This window comes from Belonocnema kinseyi, chromosome 1 (assembly GCF_010883055.1).
Source record: "Belonocnema kinseyi isolate 2016_QV_RU_SX_M_011 chromosome 1, B_treatae_v1, whole genome shotgun sequence".
Classification (NCBI taxonomy): Eukaryota; Metazoa; Arthropoda; class Insecta; order Hymenoptera; family Cynipidae; genus Belonocnema; species Belonocnema kinseyi.
The window spans coordinates 173,217,627-173,225,592 of NC_046657.1; the positions used below are offsets into that span (position 1 = coordinate 173,217,627).

The following is a 7,966-nucleotide window of genomic DNA, read 5'->3' on the forward strand; positions in this document are numbered from 1 at the left end:
ATTAGATCTCTCACCTCCACACCCTTCCACACACTTCCACAATCCACTCACCTCAAATTTCACCACAATATCAGAAAAACTCAGCATCCACAATTCCCACTATTTTACACTTTCATGCCGGAAATGGAAGTCATTTTGGGTACCTTCAGAAGTGTATCAGATGCGGACTCGATTGGACAAATCCTTCAAAAGTTAGCGTGGCTACAACATTCAGGTAACCATACATACAGACATACAGACAGACAGACACCGAGGAAATAGTATGATATTCGGATTCTGTGAGTGCCGAGAGGTGATGATCCGTTAAAAACCAGAGATCGAAAATTTGAACGATTACATTTCATTCTCAGAAATGAGAATGTAAAAAATTATTTGAAAACAGAATTTCGTGACTTATTTATTACACGAAAACATTTGTTCTTGTTTACAAGATGGAAGAAGTAGGAAAAAAATCTTGATTGGAATATATTAATTTTTAAACAACAAGAAGCTTTAAGCATTATAGTGCTAGGCGTAAATACTTAAAAAATATATTCCTTTTTAATTTAATAATTTAATAATTTAATTCAATAAAGATCTTTGAAAAGGAGTATACAATTTCGGAAAAAATAAGTCTAACAAAAAAATGCCAGATCATGTATTTTTTGGTTCGATTCATAATTTTATTCAAATATGAAATTCCTTGCAAATTTCTTTTTAATTATGCAAGAAATAAACATGGTTAATATCTTTTTAAAATAAAAAAGTCAGGTTTTTTGCATGATTGTCGTTCTTCTCAATAAAAAACCTTTTTTTGTTAATGAGTGAAACAAGTAAAATGCAAACAAAAGCTTAATCGACCTGCTGGAAAATATAGTTTTCTATAGATGACCGGCGGAACAAATTTTAAAGTTTCAATTTATTTTTCTCAATAAACACAAAATAAAGAAAATAATTAAATGAAACTAAATAAAAAACTAAGGAAACTTATATATTTATTACAAATAATATAAAATAAAAACGGCGTCAAATTCTTTAAAAAAAATATCGACTATTTAAAGGACATAATAGTTCTGTGAATTTATAGCATTGGTTTATATTATTTTTCATGATTGCGGTTTAAATAATGCAATTAGCTCAGATATTAAAACAAGAAAAATACGAAAATTATGGCCATTTTTATGTCAAGTTGTAGTATTAAATGTTAATAAAAGAAATTAAGCAAACTTACATTTTTTCTTAAAGTTAGATTTTTGGAGCAGGAAAAATGACATTTTGTAAGATGAGGTTACTTCTTATTTCAATTTGAAAAAGTCGTTCATATTTATAACATGGCATTAGCTAAACTGTAGAAGCAAGCCGTAATTTTCTTTAACTTTCAAAAATGCTCCTTACACTGTACAGCTGTAAAAAAAACTCATATAAAACTAAATTCACAAATATTTAAACATACAACATGTCAGAAGACACAATTCTGGTTCATTTAACCTGACAGTTTTTTTAGTTTATTTAAATTTAAATAAAACTTAACTGTATCTTCAGATTCACTTTTCTTATTATTTCCAAACAAATTATGACGTAAATAAAAAATAAACTTTTTAATTCAAATTTGTTATTACTATCTTATACTAACCTCTTTGCTACATCTTGGGCCTAATTTTGATTTCAAAAAGTCTTTAGAGTTTTCGAATTCCTTCAAGACCTTTTCTACTCAACTAAAATTATTTTTTCATTCACTTATAAAGTAAAATTAGATTATTACCATTTTGGATTTCAAATGAACTATAATTTGGCCCGACCGAATATATGGTTGCCTGTCGCGCCTCTACAAGTATGTGGAGGAACCAATCGATACATATCGCGCCTCTACAAGTATGTCGCCGAACTAAAAGCAATATATATATGCAAGACCACAAACTTGCCTGCCGCGCTAACTACCGGTTTGTGGTGCAACTAATCTCATGCCGTATCCAGGACCTAAATCTTTGGTATTGACAACCGATTAATATGCGTACTGTAACGATATAGATTTTTGGATGCTAGATCCCTCAAAACATATACGTTTAGTTACACAAGGTGTACCTCGAAAGCTAGTATCGACTAGCTAGATATAGATTCGATATATCGATTGATCGATGTGTGCAAATTCAAATTAAAAGTTTAACTAATAACCATAACTTAGAAATTATAGAACAAGAACAATTTATAAGAAAAATTCATTATTTTAATACTCTCTCTCTGTCCTAAAATAATAATAAGAATTACAGATTAATTTGATAACAGGGAACTACAGGGTTTGTCCGGAAAGTAATAGGACTGAGTCGATTAAAAAAAAATTTATTGAGCCATTCGTTACAATTCTTTAAAAACTTTCAAAATAGGCTCCTTCTGCGTCGATGCAGCGCTGCCAGCTCGATTTCCAAGCATTGAAGGCGTCACGGAAGCCATTCTCCGGAATAGCCTTGAGAGCCGCGGTGCATGCTGCTTGGATCCCCTCTGTCGTCTCAAAATGCTTGCCTTCCATCGGCCTTTTCAGGTGAGGATACATAAAAAGGTCTGGGGGGGGGCACATCTGGGCTGTAGGGCGGCTGCGGAAGCGTTGGGATGCCGGCCTTGGTCAGGTAGCTGTTCACAAGAAAGGCGGTGTGAGCCGGGGCGTGGTGCAACTTCCAGTCGGCTGCGATGTCTTGTCGGACCCGATTGACCCTTCGTTTGAGTCTCTTGAGCACTTGCACGTAAAACTTGGCGTTGCCGGTTTGTCCAGGAGGAACAAATTCATGGTGGACGATGCCTTTGATGTCAAAAAAGACAATGAGCATCGTCTTCATCGGTGACCTCTTCCCGGCCCTCCAAAAAGTCCTGGTGCCACCGAAACACACCACTTCTTCCTAAAGCAACATCTGGATAAGCCTGCTTGATCATATCAAACGTCTCTGTCGCAGATTTACTGAGTTTCACACAGAATTTAATCGCGTACCTCTGCTCTAACGAACGCTGCATTTTCGTCTTGCACCACTCACAGAAACACGTCGCGTGAAAATGCCTGTCCTGACTCTCCAAGCAGGCTCTGGTAACTCAATGCGTTAGAAGCGGTCGCGTATATTTGACTGTGACGCCATCTAACAAGCCCGCAGGTTTTTAAGATAAGATAAAAGATGCTTGAGATTATATCCAGATGATTTCTAGGTGATTTAATTTAAAAAATTATAAATTGAAAAACTAATAGAAGAAACAAATAGAAATACATAAAGAATTGGTTAGTTAATTATTTATGTATTTCTGTTTGTTTTTTCTATTGGTTTTTCCATTAGAAAAATTGTTTTGAAGAAATAAGAAGATGATTCATGTATGGTTGAAGGCAGTTTTTATTTGAAACTTGTAATTATTTTCACAAACATTGGATCCTAAATTACTTTTATAAATGTTGTAGACTTAGTTGTTGTATTGTTTAATTGATAAACGCCGAATTCGTTAAATTTATGAAATAAAATATGGCAACAAATTACAAACCACTTCTCTAAAACTTCTTTATAGGTTAGTTTCTGTAACTCTGGATTACCGGTAGCTCTGACCCACTCACAACCGATTCTTTCACATTTCGGATACTGATGATACTTTTCCCGACGAGTTGATGGACAGCTTAAAACTGAACACTTCTGTTTATCACTTAAAAAGCTCATTTTTAGTATTTTTCTTACAGCACTGGACACCACAAACAAACACAAGACACTTAAAACATTCGACAGCTGTGATTTGGTAAACAGTAAAGAGAGATAGATTTAAGTATGGCCCCTGAGCGATGTGAATGGGGGAACGACTGACAGAGCCATCTAACCAGCCCGCAAAACAGTATCAGAAATATAAGTGACCGCGGTTTCCTATACTAGTGTCCAGAGCCTGTCTCCAAGTGCTCGGAGACGACTGACCAGCCGCTCGTTCGTTAGCTAGGAACGCCCTCTACCAAATCCAGTCGGTGCGCGCACGCTCCGAAGTACAGTCGCGGCGGAAGAAAATCAGTCCTATTACTTTCCGGACAAACCCTGTACTTATAGACTACGACGCAATAAGAATAGGTTAGATTCTTAGCATTCCTAAAGATGAGTCACAGAGCTATTTTTAGTGTCAAAACGTGCCTTAGAACGAATTTTGACAGGAAATGGTATTATAAACATCCGGTCACAGTTTGAACTTTGTACCGAAATTCTTTGGATATGTCAATCAACGAATTGGTCATATTGCGTTGTAAATCTAATAGGCGGAGCCATGCGACCTAATTTTGTATTTGTAAACTGGCTGTTAAATTCAATGACGTCAGCGATTTTATTGGCTAAAAAGGGAAAGTGGGAGATTTTTCCGCCCAAAACATAGTTTATAAAAACGCGCGCACAACGGAAAAACGCCAAATTTTGCATCTCCGAAAACGCATATTTAATACTAAACTTGCGACACTTGATAGTGTATCATTGAGTTCTTTTGGACTCAGAAACTTTCTATTGTGTTTGAATTTAGTTAATTCATTTGAATTGTTGTTAAATAATAAATTATTATAAATAAGATCAATTCTTAAACGCGAAATGGGACGCCGCGATATAAACAATTATAAACAATTGTGATTTGTAACTTCTGAGATAGTGATAGTGGAAATGCATATTTAATAAATTGTGAATCATCAACTGTTAAATTAAGTGTTTTTATTTCAAATAAGTTCCTTTAATGGTTTTCGTTTCAACGAATCAACGGCAACAACGATCCCGTTCAGATGTCCAATCAGAGAGCAGTGAATTGTCGATGGAAAATCTAGGTGAAATTTGGGCATTACAATTGATGACAGCGGTGGGATGTGTTGCACCATAAAGGAATAAATCAAATAAATTGAAGAAAAACTGGGTCTCTGGACTACTGACTCACTGATTGAAATTCAAGGCTGTTCGTCTTACCACAAACGAGACTACTCCACAGATAAAAGGCGCTGTCTTTTGAATCTAAAAAATGAATGGAACAGTATTATCAATTTATAACAATAAACATTATAAAATAAAAGCCGCAATCTTCTACCAGGGTTTTCGGGTGGTTTCACTCCCGGTAGCATAGGGTGTCGACAATTGCACCAAGGTTGTTAACGGTTAACTAGAGACCACCAAACTATTCCTCAATAACCGTAGGCCTAAATGGATCATATAAATTTTTAATAAGAAAATCCTTACCTCAACGTGGATAATAAAAAATTGATGCTGAATTATCTGCCCAAAACGGAAGGAAGTATGGCACCGTAGGATCAACCGCAGAGAAATCAATAACAACTACCCGAAGGAAATTCCTGAAGGATCAAGGACACTCAAGCAATTCAGAAAATCTTCCTGGAGCAATGAAGAATTGAGTGAATAAATGTGAAAAATTAAGGTCAACAGTGTTGTGAATTTTATTCTGCACTATTAATTGGATTATTTGTCTGCAAAATATTGTCGTCAAAAGAGTAAGTCTTTAGAAATTTTTTTTTTTTGTAACATGGCCCCGAATAGGAAACGTCGTTTAGATAATAATGCGAAAGATGTGAACGAAGTTCAAGAATTGCGATCCAGATTAGTAGTGAGCGAAAATCCTTCTGATAGTGATAGCACAAATTCTTTGAGTTCAGATCAAAGTGGCGAGGGTTGGAATGATTTGCATAGACATGAGACCGGCGAAGCGCGTTATCATATTCAAGATAAAAGCGATTTCGAACCAAATGACATCTTAAAAACTCTGGAACGTATTTACGCCCAGGAAGAAGATGTAAGTCAAATTTTACAGACTTTAGCTAACGTTAAGAGGAAACTGGATGAGTCAATTCAAGAATATGGGGCTCGCATTAATCAAATTTTCAATAAATTAACTTCTCAAGTAATGGAAAACACCCCCGGAGTAAGAGGTATGGGCCGTTGTGAAGCGTATAAAGAGACTGTGATTGGTAATTTTTTACGCGGATTAGATTTCAACATTTATATGGCCATTGATGATAAAGAAATTAACACTTTGGATGATGGTATTGCATTAGCCATTAAAGCCGATCAAAAAGTGAAAAGTTGGGGAAGAGTTCATGGATCTATGTCTGGCTTCATTCCATCTACCTCATCGGGATCTATTTTAATGAATAAAGTAGGGCAAGATATATTAAAGAGAGTAGCTCATATACGAGTAGAGGATGATACTAAGCCTGTACGAAATTTAGAGTCTGTGCAGTGTTATCATTGTAAAGAATTTGGACATTATAAGCGAAACTGTCCAAAAAAGATTAAAAGAAATGTAAAGGACAAAGAGAGTACGGATTTTAGTTATTGTTATCGAAGTAACCATTCTGTAGAGAATTGTAACATTAAAAGAAGGCATGAAAGGGAACGGTCTAAATTTAGACAAAAATCAAATTTGAGTCATTTAAACTTCGACGCGGGTTGTCTGGCGAGAGGCCAGACGACTCCAAGTGTAAACCCCTCTCAACCCAGCGCATCATCCTCTCACTCGGACAGTTTAATGAATTCGGTCCAAATGCGACAGTAGAATTTGATCATTTTTCTTTTTCAAAGAATAAGGTGATCTTTTTATTTGATATTGGTGCTGGAGTGAACTTAATTAAAGAAAATGTGGTGAGTCCCACGGTTTGGATAAATAAAAAGCGAATAATTCATTTGGTTGGAATAGGCCCGGAAGTGGTTGCCACTATCGATGAAATCAGGTTGATCATAAGGGGTCTCGAAGCTTCTTTCCACGTTGTATCAGAATCATTTCCCATTCCTCAAGAAGATATCCTTGGTATTCCTTTCCTCAAAAAACACAACGCCATTGTAAATTTTGAAAGTGACTGCTTCAAATAGGAAATATTAATTTTCCGTTTGACTCCCATAAGACAATCAGTTTACCTGCAAGGACAAAGAAATTATTAAACAATTCAATTAAAAGATACTAAATTAAGAGAAGGTTACATACGTAGAATTCATTGTGGCCCTGGAATTTTTGCGGGTGAGTCTTTGATTTTTAATGAAAACGGAACTGCTAAAATCTTCTTTATAAATTCCAATAATCAGTAAATAAATTTAACAATACCACCAGTTGAACTTGAAGAATATTTTGAAATTTATTCTGAGGATTGTAAACTTTCTGCTGACTAAAGAAAACAGGCTTCTAGATTTGCTGAAATTTGAAAATTGTAAATCTTTCTGATTTAAATGATGAAGAGAAAGAAAATCTTTTCCCAATATTTTTTGATTATTCTTAGAAATTTCATCTCCCTAGTGACAAATTGGGATCAACTAATTTTGTTGTCCATAAAATTGTCACTTCTGACAATAAACCGCTAAACATAAAAAATTATCGTCATCAACCGATTCATAAAAAAGTGATTATGGAAAAAACTAAAGAATATCTTCAATGGAATAATTCGAGGTTTCCATCAAATACCCATGAATCCCGAATCCAAAGCAAAAACTGCTTTTTCTACTCCATTCGCTCATTTCGAGTTCAATAGTATGTCATTTGGACTTAGAAATGCCCCTGACACCTTTCAAAGGGTAATGGACCAAGTTCTGACTGGTTTACAAGGAATTGATCTATTTGTTTATATGGATGACATTCTCATCTATGCTTCATCACTTATTGATCACACTCCAAAATTAAAAGCTCTTTTAGGTCGTTTAAAAACATCGGGATTATCTTTGAACCCTGAAAAGTCTTATTTCTTGCAAAAGAAATAGTATATTTGGGACATATTATCACCCAAGAAGGGGTGAAACCAGATCCTCGAAAAATAGAAGCTGTAAAGAATTTTCCTGTGCTAAGAGGAAAGAAAAATATTAAACAATTCTTGGGGCTTGTACTAGGCAGTCTGATAAGTACCTGAAAATTCTAAGAGATAGCATTAGTATTCACTAATGTGAATCATTTTCGTCGAGCTTGATCCTTCAAATGACGCCTGTCAAAACTTCAGCCATTTATGTTTACGCATTTACAAGTTACA

The 7,966-nt window shown here is 35.1% G+C and overlaps 1 long non-coding RNA gene across 2 annotated transcripts in view; it reads right to left on the bottom strand.

The window, feature by feature from the left end:
• Positions 1 to 4,677: 4,677 nt before the first annotated feature.
• LOC117175419 overlaps positions 4,678 to 7,966 on the bottom strand; it is a 9,355-nt gene continuing 6,066 nt past the window's right edge. For both annotated transcript variants that reach the window (XR_004467463.1, XR_004467462.1), the window contains 2 exons: positions 6,940 to 7,143; positions 4,678 to 6,872 (listed from right to left, as the gene is read on the bottom strand). This is a non-coding gene — a long non-coding RNA (uncharacterized LOC117175419). The remainder of the gene's footprint in view (positions 6,873 to 6,939; positions 7,144 to 7,966) is intronic.